This window comes from Cupressus sempervirens, chromosome 1 (genome assembly GCF_028749045.1).
Source record: "Cupressus sempervirens isolate cs-2001-9-10 chromosome 1, ASM2874904v1, whole genome shotgun sequence".
Lineage (NCBI taxonomy): Eukaryota > Viridiplantae > Streptophyta > Pinopsida > Cupressales > Cupressaceae > Cupressus > Cupressus sempervirens.
In genome coordinates, this window is record NC_143118.1 from 727,310,485 (window position 1) to 727,327,157 (window position 16,673).

Below are 16,673 nucleotides of genomic sequence, written 5' to 3' on the forward strand. Positions count from 1 at the left end.
TTGATCTTGACAATGTTGACCTATAGAAAAAAATTTGGCTATCTTGTGAGATATCTTATGATGATCTTGTTTTCATTCCTTTCATATTTAGCCTTCATATCTATTTTCCTCCATTCATTCTAGCCTTTTGCTACCCTTTTCCCATTTACCCCTTTGGTCTTGATCTAATAAAATAGAGTAAAATATGATGCTATAAACTCTCTTGACATGTCTACTTCTTTGGATTGCATCTTTCCCACTTTTACATTATGCTTTCTTGAATTATCCTATGTCCAAATGTTCTTTGCATGACAAATTTTCCCTAGCTTGGGTACTCTTGAGGAGTCAACCTTTGAAGATCACTTTCACTTGCTTCATACACTCCATGCTTATCCATAATATCCATTAGCTTATTGCTTCATCATGTCCTCCACCTTGTTAGACATTGGGACTGCATGATGTGATCTTGCTTAAGATTTTAATGCTCATTCTGTCTAGGGGTATCTTTGTACATATTTATTGATCCTAAAAAAAATTCAAAAAAAATGATATATTTCAAAAAATCCAAAAAAATTGATATATTTGAAAAAATCCAAAAAAATGATATATTGTAAAAATTCTAAAAATTGAAAAATATCCTGAAAAAATGGTCATCTTAGTGACAACTTAGCAAAAGGAACTTTGATGTATCTTCAAAAAAATTATATATTCCAAAAATACAAAAAAAAAAAAAAAAATCAAAAATTCAAAAAAATAGAAAAAGTGCCTTGGTGAAAACCTGGAAACAAGCACCTTGGTAGCAAAAATACAAAAAAAAAATTATAAAAAGTCCTAAAAGAAAAAAAAAAAAAAAGAAAAAGAAAAAGAATCCAAGTGGTGAAAACCTTGAAACGGGCGCTACTTGAGGCCTTTGCACCCCTATTTCTTAGCACATGTCCTCGACACTTAGCCTTTCTCCACCATGCCTTGTCCTTGTTACCTTGGTTTGGAATTGGTCTTTGTCTAGGGGGCATAACTATGTTAGCTTTGGTTTCTTAGATGTGTAAGTCTTTAGGACACCTCGCAAATGGTGTTTTTCAACACTCATTGACATCGAGTGTTTTTCAACACTTATTGGTTTGGTCTTATCCAGTATCATCATATGATCTTACCTTCCTGCACGCATTTGATCCTTGTCCTCAAAACTCAGTATCAGTTAAGACACTTAAATTTTTAAACACAACACTTAATGCTTGACTTATGTCATGATTTTTTTTCTCTGTGTACTAACTATTATTGATTTTTGTTGAGTGTCTTTGTCTGATAAGTCTCTCCATGATGCATCGCCAGAAGACTTGGGGCATAAGACATGTTTTTATTTATTTTTATTTTTTTTCTTGTGGGTGTGGTCTTGAACTCTAGAGTTTCTTTTGTTGTCCCCTTGAAACACTTAGGAGATTTGAGACATCATCCTTGATTTTTTTTGCACAACCATTCTTATAGTCATCTTGGCATCTATGCCTTGATGCGAGCATAGTTTTTCTATATTAAATTGGGTAAGCTAACATCGAAGTCATCTTGACCTTTATGTCTTTGATGCTTATGTTATAATCTTTCCACATTTCAATCAATTATAAATTGCATTCATATCTTCATAGTGCATTTGTAACTAGTGATGATTGTGTGATTTTTCCATGTTCGTTAATAATGGCCCAGTGATGAAAATAAGTTCTTTTACATTCTCTAATAAATGATGAACACAAAATCCTATGTTATAGTTGCTCTTTTGCAAGTACACCATTGCATTTCATGTAGCTTGCATTATTTGACTTCATGTTAGTTTGCATTTTTAGGATGCATTATGATTTTGAGAGGGTTCTCCTTTCATCTTTATTGTGGACATTTAATCAATTGTGGTCACATTTTGATCTTCATTTCCTTATTTTCTTTCGTGATCTCAATTGAAATTTCTATCTTAAACAGTTGATTGATTTTTGGAGCATTTTCTTTTCTTATTTCTATTTCTTTCGATATCATTCAAACTTCTATCTTCCATTTTCTTTTTCCCCACTTCTTTTCTTCTAAATCACCTTTGGGGTATAATATTTCATGCTTGATGATCTACCTTGGTTCTATGATTCTTATATCTTTCATCTTACATCAAGATCCTTATCTTTTGTTCGATTTGATCAAATTTATCAATTTGTTGTATCTCCTCTATCTCATTTTGATTTCGATCACGAGGGGGCAGTAATTATCAATTTCAATCCTTGATTCAGTTTTATCAATTTTATCCTCGACCTTTTCAAGTTAAAATTTATTTGTATTCTTTGTCCTGATGTGTTCCCGAGTCGACCACACATCTGGGTTGTTTTGTGATCCCAAATTGACCTCACACTTCAATTTCTTTCTTTGACTACATGTGTTCCCGAATCAATCACACATTAGTCAAAGAGGGGCAAATGTATGCACCCAAAAATGGTCGCCTAGACTATGGGCCCCCATTATTCAATTTATCAATTTATCAAATTTTCTGAATCAATAGTTTGTAATATATTCAAATCAATTTCCTTGATCAAATTCGATTTATTTCATTTCTAAGATTGATCATTTTATTCCAAGTCTTATTTAATTAAAAGAAATTTTCTTTTAATTAAATAAAATAAAATCCCCATTTAATTAAAAGAAAACCTCTCTTTTAATTAAACAATTCATCCACATTTAAATAATTAAGAGAAAAACCTTTCTTTTAATTTAATTAAATATCTTCTATTTAATTAAAAAGAACTTGCTCCCTTTTAATTAAATAAAAATCCCACTTAAATATCTCTTTTGATGAAAAAAAGAAATAAAATAAATTCTTTTTATTTAATTTCTCTACACTTGAAAATGTGATCTAAGTGTGATTTATCTTTCCACTTTCTCCTCAACCACTCCTCTTTTCTAATTGGTGGAATCTTGTCTCACATGGATCACCACTTTCTTCTCAACCACTCCTCTTTTCTCATTGGTGGAGTTTTGTCTCACATGGATCAAGCTCTATTATCCCATATTGGTTGTGAGAATCCTCTCACCTCCATAATTTCCTTTATAAGGGAGAGCCCTCTCCTCATGTTAGACACCCATGATTATGCTATCGGTATGCTGCAGGTTTGAAGACCAATTTTTGAAGGAGTTTGAATACAAAAGTTTTTTGTGGAGAACTTCTATTTTCTTGTCTTTTCTCTCTTGCACCCATCATGGGCTTTTAGCTTAGATCTTGCATTTATAGATTAGATTTTGCTTTCATAGATTAGATCTTATTTTGATGCATATTTGAAGATCATGGAGACTAGCATTCTTGCTTTTCCTCTTTGAATCTCTCATCTCATGGTGTACTTGCATGGGCACAAAAATAGGTCAAACTGAGGGCCTCGATTGCAAACCCTTGCACTCTATGAGTAGAGAGCTATGGATCAATTTGTGAGGGCTCATTCTTGAGTTTTCTTACATGTAATGATTTATAGAAGTGTGACAACATTTTAGCACACAAAGAGTTTGGATGCATAAGAGTGCAAATGTATGGATGTAAATGGAATGAGAAAATATTAAATATATGAGTGAATGTTGTGGAAGGATTAGATATCCTTATGGAGCTACAAACTTGTATTTGATCAGTGAGGATCTAGTGAAGTAGAACAGAGATCTGTATTCAGCAAAGATAAGTTGCATATATTTCAGATCACTTCATTGTTGCTTTCTAATCATTGTAACAATGATTCAAAATCTCTTAATAGAGTTGGTTTGATAGCCATTTTGTAAATCCTCTAATAAGGTGACAATTCAGTTGAATTGTTCTTAAGACCTCCAACTAGGCCACTCCTTACAAGGTGATTAAATCCTCTAATAGGGTCACACTTAAAAATGTGTTTTGTAACCTTTAACAAGGTTGGCTCCTAATAGCGCTCACTTCAAAAGAGTGAAACTTGGTGACTAGTTACTTGGTGGTTTTTCTCATATTGGGTTTCCATGTTGAATCTGGTGTCTCTTGTGTTCATGTTATTTCCTTTATGCATGCATGTTAATCACTTTAAATGCTTAATAAGTTAATAGAACATCTATCAAGTTTCAGCATTTATTTGTGTGATTACTGAGTGTCAGCAGCAACTATATTTTAAGACATGTAAGGATCTATGGATTTATTTTTGTGGTAACTAATTCACCCCTCCCCTATCAGTTACTCCATCTCTATTTCAACAATTGGTATAAGATATTTTGGTGCTTGAAGGATAAGATTTGATAGATCTAAGCCAAAGATTAGGATATCTTATAAAAGGGAAATTCCAAGACTTAATAGGAACAACTTCTCAGCATGGAAAGGGTTGATGAGACTTCATCTAGCTTCTGTTTGAGACATAGGACTAAAATACCTCGATGAAAAATATGTAGAACTAGCTAGTACACTATCTGTCAATGATATTGCTGAAAATAAGACTCACAACATTATGATGATAGATATAGCATCTGCTCTTAGTTATGAAGAATTTGATGATATCAAGTACTGCAAATCTACTTTTGAAATGTGGGAAAAGCTAAAAGAGATCTATGGAGGAGATGATAATGTTAGAAGAGCCAAAGCAAAAAGTTTGAGAGGACACTTTGATCAAATGAGAATGAGAGAGGATGAAAACATTGCAAAATATGTTGAAAGAGTCAAAACATGTGTCAGTGCAATCAAAGCATCTGGAGTAGATATCAAGGAAGAGACAGTTATAAGTAAATTTCTCAAAACTCTACTTCCCATTTATGCAATCAGAGTTTCTACAATTCAAGAAAGAAGATGTAAAGAAAATCATAAGGTAAACCTAGAGGCCATAGTTGGAAGATTAACTGCATTTGAACTAGACAACTTTGACAACTATGTTCTAGATTCTAAGAACATTGAGTCAGCATTTGAAGCCAAGCTTTCACTCAAGGAGAATAGTAAAAATAAAAAGGAATCTCAGTCAAAAAGTGAAGATGAATCAGACCAAAGTTCAGACAGTGATCTTGAAGTAATTGAAGCTCTACTAGCAAGGAAATATTCTAAAGGCAGAGGAAAATATAAAGGTAAAGTTCTTTTAATCTGTTTTTCATGTGAAAAAATTGGTCATATTGCTGCTAGATGTCCAAACAAGCAGAACAAAGATGAGAAGAAAGGATACAAGTTCAATGGCAAGAAAGACTTTAGATCATTCAAGGATAAAGGTAAGAAAACATGTTTTATGGCTAAAGATTCTAATGATTCTAATGATGAAGAAGAAGATGAAATTATCTACATTGCTATGAAAGATGAGTCTAATAATGATGAAGAAATAGCACTCATCTCTCATATGAGCAAAAATGATACATGGATCATAGATAGTGGTTGTTCTCATCACATGACTAGGAAAAAAACTAAGTTTGAATACTTTGAAGACTACGATGGTGGTAGTGTAAGATTTGGTAATAATGAACCTTGTTGTATAAAAGGAAGAGGGAGAATCTCTCTAACCAAAGAACTTATATGTGATAATGCCTATTGGGTAGAATAACTAAAGCATAATTTGTTAACTCTGGCACAACTACTCAATAAAGGATTCAAAGTAGAATTCATGCATGGTAAAGCAAGACTGCCAGATGGCAGAGGAAAGCTTATTGGATCAGGTACTCAAACTAAAGGTAACTTGTTCTATCTTGAACTAGGTGAATGTTCATGTTTACTTTCTCAAGTTGAAGAAAGTTGGTTATGGCATAAAAGGTTGTGTCATGTAAATTTTGATAATTGTGTAAAGATAAGAAAATTCAAGAAAGTAAGAGGCATTCCTAACATAAAGAAACCTGAGGTCGGTTTATGCAAAAATTGTTAGATTGGTAAAATGGGAAAGACTAGTTTTAAAAGTAAAAACTATCAGTCTGAAGATATATTAGAAATTATGCATACTAATTTATGTGGACCCATTGGAATTGAAAGCTATACTGGAGAAAAGTTCTTCATTCTTTTTGTTGATGATTACTCAAGAATGATGATAGTCATGTATCTAAGAAACAAATTAGAAGCATTTGAAAAGTTCAAATGGTATTTTTCCAAAGTAGAAAAGGAAATAGGGAAAAGATTAAAATACTTGAAGTTAGACAGAGGTGAAGAATTTATTTCACATGAGTTTAATAAATTTTGCATTGAAAGAAGAATCAAAAGACGGGTATCAGCCCTTGGAACACCCCAGCAAAATAGAATAGCTAAAAGAAGGAACAGATCCATCATAGATTGTGCAAGAAATTTATTGATTGAAAAGAGCATTGCTATCAAATACTGGAAGGAAGCTATCAGCACTGCAATTCATACCCTAAACCAAGTACAGCTGAAGAAAGACTCATTCAAAACCCCCTATGAGTTATGGTATGCCTATAAACCTAATGTAAGTTACCTTAAAGTATTTGGAAGTAAATGTTACATTTTGAAAGAATCTAGAAAAGGAAAATTTGATGTGAAAGGTCATGAAAGTGTATTCTTTGGATACTCATGCAAAAGTAAGGCATATAGATGTTTGAACTTGTCTACTCACAAAGTCATAGAAAGTGCACATGTGAAAGTTGATGAGTTTGCAGAAAGGACTGAAGAAGAAAGAAAAAGGGAAGCAAAAGATTATAAAAAGTTTTTCTTCATCGAACCTGATACAGTACCAGTTACATCAAAGAATTGAGAATTTTCTACTCCCGAGTCATCTGCAACTGAGTTATAGGAAGTTCAAACCGAGCCATAGCAAATTGAGTTAAATTTAGTGACTACTGAGCAAGTGTCTACCAAGTTTAAAGGACCTGAGCCAACATCTACTGAGCAAATATCTACCAAGCCAGAATAGACAGAACCTAAAGTTGAAATGCAAGAGGATAATAATGAAATTCATTCAAAAGGCAAGGAACCTATATTAGCTAAGTATGTCAGGAGACATCATTCAAAAAATCAAACTTTTGCAGATAAAATTGAAGGAACCATCACAAGAAATAAGTTGAAAGGTACTTGTTTACTTGTTGATTTTGAACCTAAAAATATCAAAGATGGATTGGGAAATGATAGTTGGATTGAAGCTATGAATGAAGAGATAGAATAGATTAAAAAAAAAATCAGACATGGACTGTTGTACCTAGACCTAAAGACAAAAATGTGATTGGAACTAAGTGGGTATTCAGAAACAAGTTGTAAGGTATCAAGAAACAAAGCTAGACTAGTATGTAAAGGATATGTTCAAGAAGAAGGAATAGACTATGGAGAAACTTTTGCTCCTGTTGCAAGATTGGAAGGAGTTAGAACCTTACTAGCATATGTTGCTCAGAAAAGATTCAAAGTTTATCAGATGGATGTCAAGTTAACATTCCTCAATGGTATACTGGATGAAGAGGTTTACATTGAACAACTTGAAGGTTTTGTTGATCTAGATAAGAAGAACGTGGTTTGCAAATTACACAAGGCATTATACGGTCCGAAACAAACCCCTAGAGCATGGTATGAAAGATTGCATAACTATCTTATTTAGATTGGTTTTCAAAGAACTAATGATAACAGTAGCTTGTATATAAAGGAAGGATCAGATGATAAGATTGTTTTAGCAGAGATATTTGTAGATTACACTATGTTCACAGGAAATGATGATCTTTGCAAAGAATTCTCAGAACAAATGAACAAGGAATTTGAAATGTCTATGTTTGGTGAAATCAAATTCTTTGTTAGTCTTCAAATTCAATAGAATAAAAATGGTATCTACATCACTCAATCAAAATACATCAAGGAGATATTGAAAAAGTTTGGAATGGAAGATTGTAAACCATTTGGGACTCCTATGTGTATTGGATTAAAACTTACCAAGGAAGATGAATTAAAAAAAGTAGATCAAATATTGTATAGATCTATCATTGGAAAGTTGCAGTATTTAGTTCATACTAGGTCAAATATTGCCCTTGCAGTTGGTATTGTAGCAAGATTTTCTGAAAAACCAAGAGAAAATCACATAATAGCATTCAAAACAATAATGAGATATTTGAAAGGAACTGAGGATTATGGTTTATGGTAAAAATTTGGAGATAATCTGGATTTAAAAGTGTTTACTGATGGTGATTGGGTAGGAAACCTTGGTGACAGAAAAAGTACAAGTAGAAGTGCATTCTTTCTTGGAAAGATATTGGTTTCTTGGACAAGCAAAATGTAGAATTGTACATTCCAATCTATAGCAGAGGTAGAGTATGTTGTTGTAGCAGTAAACTATCCTAATATTGTTTGGTTTAAACAGTTGTTGGAAGGCATGAAGGTGGAAATTAAAGAACCAGTTGTTATGTTTTGGGATAATACAAGTGCAGTCAACATATCTAAGAATCTAATGATGCATTCCAAAACCAAGCACATTGCAATAAATATCATTTTGTTAGAGAATTGGTGCAAGATAAGGAGATCCGATTGGAATATGTTCATACAAAGGAACAAATTGCTGACATATTCACAAAACCATTACATAAGGATGCATTATTGTATCTAAGAGGTAAGTTAGAGGTCACTCCCCTATCTGAAGTTCACTAAAATGAAGTTTTAGTGATGCATCAATTCATACCAAGTTGAAGATCTATCAGTTGATGCAGCATAATTAGGAAATATTGCATATGAATCAGTACTAAAGGTACACTAAAATTCATTTGAGTTGAGTTGTCTTTGGCATGTGTTGTCAAAGAGGGAGAGTTTTACTATCATATCTATCTGAAATTTTTTTAAGATAAAGAGTTTTCTATGTAATTCCTTCACAAAGGGAGATTACTTTAAGAGGGAGAGTTTTCTATCTTAGAGGGAGAATTGTTATGTTGACATGTTTTGTTTCCATATAAGATAAAACACTTGTTTTTAAATTTCATTCTTCTATGACATGTTGTGTTGCGATCAATGCCACAGAGGGAGATTGTTGGATACAATTGTTAATTGTGTATTGTCTTTGATGTTACACAAATGTCATATCAGCCATCAGACAAAGTCTACTAAGCTCAGATGGTTAGTAAAGCAATTTATAGTGACTACCGAGCATTTTTGAACATTACACAGTAAGTTAGCTCTTATCGAGCTCACTCGAGCATCAAAGGATTTTGTAGCAAAAAGTTAATGTTCACTGAGCTCCCAAGGTTAAAAAAGAGAAAGTCAATGTTTACCAAGTTCACTTAGTCATCAAAGAGAAAGTTATCTTTTACCGAGCTAACTTGGTAAGCAAAGGAAAGTTAGTGTTTACTGAGTTAACTCAGTCTCCAAAGGAAGTTACAAGGTTTGTAGTGTTTACCAAGCTTCACTTGGTTAACACTGGAGAAACCATTCTAGAGCAGTGGTCATCGAGCTAGGTTGGGCAACGAAGAATTTTATTGTTCTAAAGAATTAAGTTTAATTGTTTTGTTCAATGTTTGTAGCCGATCGATTTAATGTTTTTTAGTTTTTGTAACTTGTAATTGAGCAAACTTGACAATCTGTAAGGTATATATGAAAGGTCAAGTTGTGAATTCATGAATATGAAGAGTGTGGATGCATAAGAGTGTGAATGTATGGATGTAAATGGAATGAGAAAATATTGAATATATGAGTGAATGTTGTGGAAGGATTAGATATCCTTATGGAGCTGCAAAGTTGTATTCAATCAGTGAGGATCTAGTGAAGTAGAATAGAGATCTGTATTCAGCAAGGATAAGTTGCATATATTTCAGATCACTTCATTGTTGCTTTCTAATCATTGTAATAGTGATTCAAAATCTCTTAACAGAGTTGGTTTAACAACCATTTTGTAAATCCTCTAACAAGGTGACAATTCAGTTGAATTGTTCTTAAGACCTCCAACCAGGCCACTCCTTATAGGGTGATTAAATCCTCTAACAGGGTCACACATAAAAATGTGTCTTGTAACCTTTAATAGGGTTGGCTCCTAACAAGGCTCACTTAAGAAGAGTGAAAATTAGTGACTAGTTACTTGGTGGTTTTTCCTATATTGGGTTTCCATGTTAAATTTGGTGTCTCTTGTGTTCATGTTATTTCCTTTATGCATGCATGTTAATCACTTTAAATGCTTAATAAGTTAACAGAACATCTATCAAGTTTTAGCATTTATTTGTGTGGTTACTGAGTGTCAGCAGCAACTATATTTTAAGACATCTAAGGATCTGAGGATTTATTTTTGTGGTAACTGATTCACCCCTCCCCTCTCAGTTACTCCATCTCTATTTCGAACACTTTTGATGTTCACTAAAACAAAACAACTTCAATTTTCATGTAAAAGTTTGATGTCCAAAAGAAGAATTGTTCTGCAACTATTCTAGTGGGTGAGATTGCGAAGCTGGTTCCCCTAACCCCAAACAAGTTAATAAATCACCAAGGTTATCATTCCACAAAGTGGAGTCAATGATGATTATTTTTTGTTATACTTTGAGTGCATTTATTTAGTCAAATGTGTTTAGAGCTTCTTCTTCTTTTTTGAAATCTTTATAAAGGAACATACAATTATCCTTTCAGTTGTATTTAATCAAAAGAAATAAGAGTTCTACAATGCTAGAGTCAATATATTAATGTCTAGAGGATATTATACTACATTTTTGTCAACTTATGACTAATAAAAAAATTTCCAAGCAATAACCAGAATAAACTGATTAAACCTATATTGGGGATTGGGCAAAAGTTCTAACTGCCACAAAGGCCAATCCGAGCGTTTGAAAATTTCCAAAGTGAGTGTCATCTTTCTCAATTAAAAATATTTCAATTACCCTTAGTTTAATGGTCTTATGTTAAAGAAATAGATATAATCTAAAAGATTTGTTACTAAATAAAAAATTATATATTATTAAAAAATTATTTATAATCATATAATTTTAAAAGTGCACTGTAAACTTTTTTAGGCATAACAATAAAGAAAACAAGTTTTACAAATTTAATGAAAATAATAATTAACTAATACAATATAACAATTTGTAAACATATAATTTAAAATAATTAATAATTATTTTAATATTTAATTTGATTGTCTATTTTTGAGAGATGTGCTTATTTAGATCTCCCACTAAGTATAAGTGAGGGCCCATTTAGTAGGTAAGTTTTCATTAAATTAAAACTCAACTTAATATATAACAATTGATTTTCCCATTTTAAAAATTAAACACTAACCTATATATTATAAATGATATATAATTATTTAATAAATTATTTATAGCCTAAATGTTCATTATAAAATTCATTTTTACAATTAATAGATATTTTTAACTTTCTAGGAAAACTATAGTTAATGTAATTTTTAAATTTTGAATCTTTTTTTTCACTTTTAATAAACTTTGTGTAAGCATTAAATCGTTACCTTATTTACTTTATTTACGAAAATGATAAATACTTTATCTTTTTGAAAAAAATTATAGCAAGGAAAGAAGAAGTAGTAGGTTTAGTCCAAACAAAAAAGTCACAAATTCAATTATCAAAACCAAAATTTCTTCAGAGATTTCATTATTTTTCAAACATTCTTCCAAGAAAAAAATTATTTCCAAAGATTTGGCATACTTTCTTTAACATTACACATTAATAAAAAAAATTCTCAATAGATTCGTCCAAATTTATCAAACATTATTCTTAATTTAAAAATTCTCAGGGATTTATCATACTTTCTCAAAGACTACTCTACTCAGTAGCACTAATTTCATAGCTTGCCCACTTTGAATCTTCTAGATTTTATATCATTTATTTATAGATGGGAAACAATGAGAGTTTGGGTGATAGTTTTTTTCCTCAATAGCACAAAGATGTTAGTTGAGTAGCATACTTTTCTCCATTTCTACCATCAATGGTATCCATTAAAACATATGCTATGTTGCATGTATGCACAGTTCAATGATATTAGTCTATGGTACCTAATAGGCATGCTCCACATTTTAAAAAACATAGAAAAGATAACTTTCTTCTATTTTTGAATTACTTTTTTCCTTCGACGTTGATTTTCCTTTTATGCGTTATAGTTATATTATTTTATGCAAATTTTGATAGAACATAGGTGTCTATCTAGATGCATTACTCTTCCATTGTATGTAAGTAGTCTTCTCCAATGAAAATTTCTTGTATGTCCCATGTAGAAGGTTATTTTCTAGGATTAATGATATTAAAAAAAAAAATCTAGTAGTAGTACTTAAAATAGTTCATAAATGAAAAGGTGTCGAGGATATATTTTCCTTTTCACTTTATACAAATATTTTTGTCAAGCTCATTAGATGTTCTGAAAAATTACAAATTCTTGGTAAAACTAGAATTTAAACATGTCAAGCATGAATATATCATCAAAAATCCTAGACAATGTTGTGTAGAATTATTATAATCTTATTTCAAGAAAAACATTGGTGGTTGTATTATTTTGAGGAAAGGTTGAACATGTGAAATGGTTTATTATTGATGTAGTCCAAACTCTTTAAAACAACAACTTCAAATTTTTCTTAACACGAAAATTTCAGTATACCAAATTCTTCATTAAACTGTTCCAACTCCTGCCCTACCTTACAATGAAAATGACTCATTAAAATTTTGAAATTTTTGAAAATTACCAAATTTGACAGATTTTCAAAAAAAAAAAAAAAAAACCCTATTGTTTTCCACTTCTGATCATTTTCAAATAATCTTGATTTTTCCCAAGAAAATCCCCCAACTAAGGCAATATGAAACTAATCTATGAAATCAAGAATATGATTTCAAATTTATTTTTTAAAAAACTTTCTAAAAAACTAAGAAAAACATAAAAATCAAATTTGGAGGTCAAGATGAAATTTTAGGCTCTGAGAAAAATGTCAAAATGGCCACCTAACAAAATAACTCCTCATGCAATTTACTTTTAAATTTTTAGCCAAAACCCATATCCGAGTCAAAAGTTATTCTCATGGAAGTTAATGCATCAATTATGCAATCAAAAGAAGATTATATTGTGATAATTGATCTATCTTTGTGAAATGAGGAATTTATATGAGAATGATTGGTTCTCTTATGTATGTTGCAATGGAAATTGGTAAACTTTTACACTAGTTGGAACATTATGGCCATATAAATATGCATGTATATTGAACAATCACACAAATACAACTAGCTTATTTTATTAATCATGGAACTAGAAAGTAAAGTTGTTGGATGGTTTGATAAAGAAATAATTATATGTTGTTTACTTCATTTCTAGAAGCAGATATAGATTTCATGTGGAAAAGAAAATCTAAACAATAAGTGATGATTAGATGTATGAATAATTTAGTAGTTTTTTGGATGGTGAGCTATAAATAGTTTTACATCATAGTTTTACAAAAGAGAAGGGGGAATCATTGACACCATTCATGAACATGATTATGACTTGCTAAAGAAGGCCATCATAGCAATGTAACAATAATATCTTGTTGACGTGGTAAACATTAATTACCCCTCTAAGAAATTTCTACCTATTGTAATGCCCTACCAAGGGATCCAAAGAATTAATCTAGAATTTCACTAAGTTTGGTAGCATTTTTTTTTCATGAAAGTAAATACCATGTATAACTTATACACAGTAATGGAAGCAATAGTAATGTCCATCTGAAAGTAAACATAATATACATAATATATATAATCAGATTACATTCTTTAAGATCCCTTAACTTTGTATTACATCTAAAAACATCTAACATATACGAATCCATCTAGTACAACATCCACATGAAATAATATTGATAAGTCCGATTTTCATACATTGCATTTCCAAATGCTCAATCATCCACTGTACATGTCGCAAGGTATGACAAGCTCAAAGAAATATACATACATAGAATAAGGTACATCATCCTATTCTAATCCATGATACATCAAAGTAAAGATAATCACATGATATGCATGATACATCATCATAGAAGACATATACATCCATCATAAAGATCAAACATAATAAACTAAGTGCAAGGTTCCTCCCAACCGTTAATAGCATCATTAGACCATCATGGATCCTAGCCATCCCTCTATGCGTAACATTCCAAATCACCGAAGAGATCATCGGTACTTACATAATAGGAATGTCACTACTAATATTTACAACATCGTATGTAGAAAGTAATCTAACATGCAAATATAAGCATAGGATAACATCATCTAACATATGCTAATCATCAATGAAAAGGATACATATCCACCATCATGAAGGATGCATTAGCCATGATGTCTCAAAGAATCTCAAAATGATAAGAGTGGAAAATACACTACCACCCGACTGCGTGGTACCTAAGTGGTCCACTCCCACCATGCTGAGGAGATAATCTCACGTCCCAAACAGGCTAACAAAATCATATAGCACAAAACTCTATAAGTCTAGGAATCCTAAAAGTATACTAACTCAAAGGTTCCAAGCACAAAAACTGACATCTAATCCCAGAGGCACACAATGACATGTAGGAACCTACTATGCAAGCGAGAAAGTGTCATCGCAATTATCATGTACAAGTTACCCTGGTAGTTAGCTAAACTCCATGGGTCCATACTAATTTCATGTAGCCACTAGTGTCCTCTCATACTGACGAGGCATACTATAGAATGCAAGGTCGCAACCATGCATTCTCACTACTCCCATCCTAGCCTGTACAAGCACTCAAGGAATGGGTGAGAACAAAACTCTTATCTTTTTAGGTTCATTCAGTTAGTATTAGGTGTGAATGTTATCACTTATTAACCCAACTTACAATGAGTTACCTTGGCAGCCTCTTAGGGCCTCGGCCCCCATTGCAAGCCACTTCCCATCACTACATGCAGATATCCTACCCTAATGCTCATGGAATCATAAATCTCAAAATCACAAAAGATAATCCATAAAAATAATCATCAAATATGTATAAAAGCATCAAATATCCATGAGCAACATCCATAGAAAATCAGGAACACAATAGCTCTCTATTGGCAACTAAAGTATCACTAATAATCAAAGTATCCAATGGTTCTCAATAACCAAAATATATCTCATCATACTGATCAAAGAGTCCAAAAATGGTTGAGTCAAACATGTCACATCATGACATCATCAAGAATAAATCCACATTACAGTCCCAACATGGCGACTAGAAAATAACCAAGGTTCATTGATCGATGACCAAAAATAATGGTTAAGCCAAGTGTCTCATACATAAGAATCTCAACTATAACAATCAGTAATCACATCCAATACATAGAGCATTCCATCACATAACCACGGTTGGGTTTATAAAGATCGAGATTAAAACATCATCATGACATCACAATCACATAACTCTCAAGCCTCTAGTAGACGCCTTATAACTGGTCAACACTAGTCAGCCCAAAACCCAAAACAATAGCATAAAGAATACACAATGCAAACACATGTTTTCGTTTTGCTAAATTTACAATTTGAATTTAAATGCAAAAGTCTCGATTTACGTTTCCAAGTTTAGAGAAAGAATTTGAAGGAATATTTATACATTTAGAATGAATACAAATCCATCCTTTAATTATAATTTTAATCCAAACGTCCCCCACCAATCTAACAATCAATATTTAATATACTTAATAAAAAAATTAATTTAAATCATGAGCCTTTGATATAAATCAATTATCAATTTTACAATTATAAAACAAATAATCATATTTTCATATTATATACATACTTATATATATATGTATATATATATATATATATATGTATGTATGTATATATATATATATGTATGTATATATATATATATATATTATTAAAATATATACATATAAATAGATATATGAATATATAAATTATTTTATCATTTAACAAAATCGAATTCACAAAATCGATTAATGCCAAAATTAAAATCAAATATGACAAACATTTTTTTTAAACAACACATATTTATATAACATAACTCCTGGTACGCAAGGCCTGTGATGTCAGTGGTATTGTGTACCACTGCCGTCGCAGTACCTGCGATGGTGGTACACTGCGATCGCAGTGGGGGGTGCGAGTCTCGTCCCCACCGACTCAATGTATAACATGTTTATTATTTTTTTTAAATCGCTAACGCAATTTCCATTTGTGATTTGGTTTTAAACGTTTCTTGAAACATTTTCGCCCATGGGTATGTTATCCGATTTTTTAACAAATATATATTATATATACATATATATGTATATATATATATATATATATATACATATATATGTATATATATATATATATATATATATATATATATATATATATATATATATATAAAGGTATATATATATATGTATGTATATATATATAAATATATACAAAATTAAAAATATCAAAGTATATGAGTATATATATATAGATATATAAAAGTATAAGTAAATTGACAATATATCAATACAACTTCAATTTTTCATAATTCCTCCATAAACCTTTGATCTCCCAAAAATTTCCAATAATTAATCTAATTGGTTTGACTATGAATCTCAACCTTAACCCCATGTTCTTTTTAAATCCATGCATATAAAATTTTCAAATAAATTAATCTACCCATATTGAGAATGCACAATAAATTATGAAATTCCTTAGAAGACATATGGAAGACACGAAGAAGACAGGGAATGCATGATGTGGAAATAGCATAAGTAAAATCACAAGAATCTACCCGAATTTTGATGCTAAATCGCTCTTCTTTAGAAAACCGCAGAGCAAGCTCCTCCCTTCTTCAGAGTTCTCAAGTTCTCCAATGCTCGAATTTGCACTCCA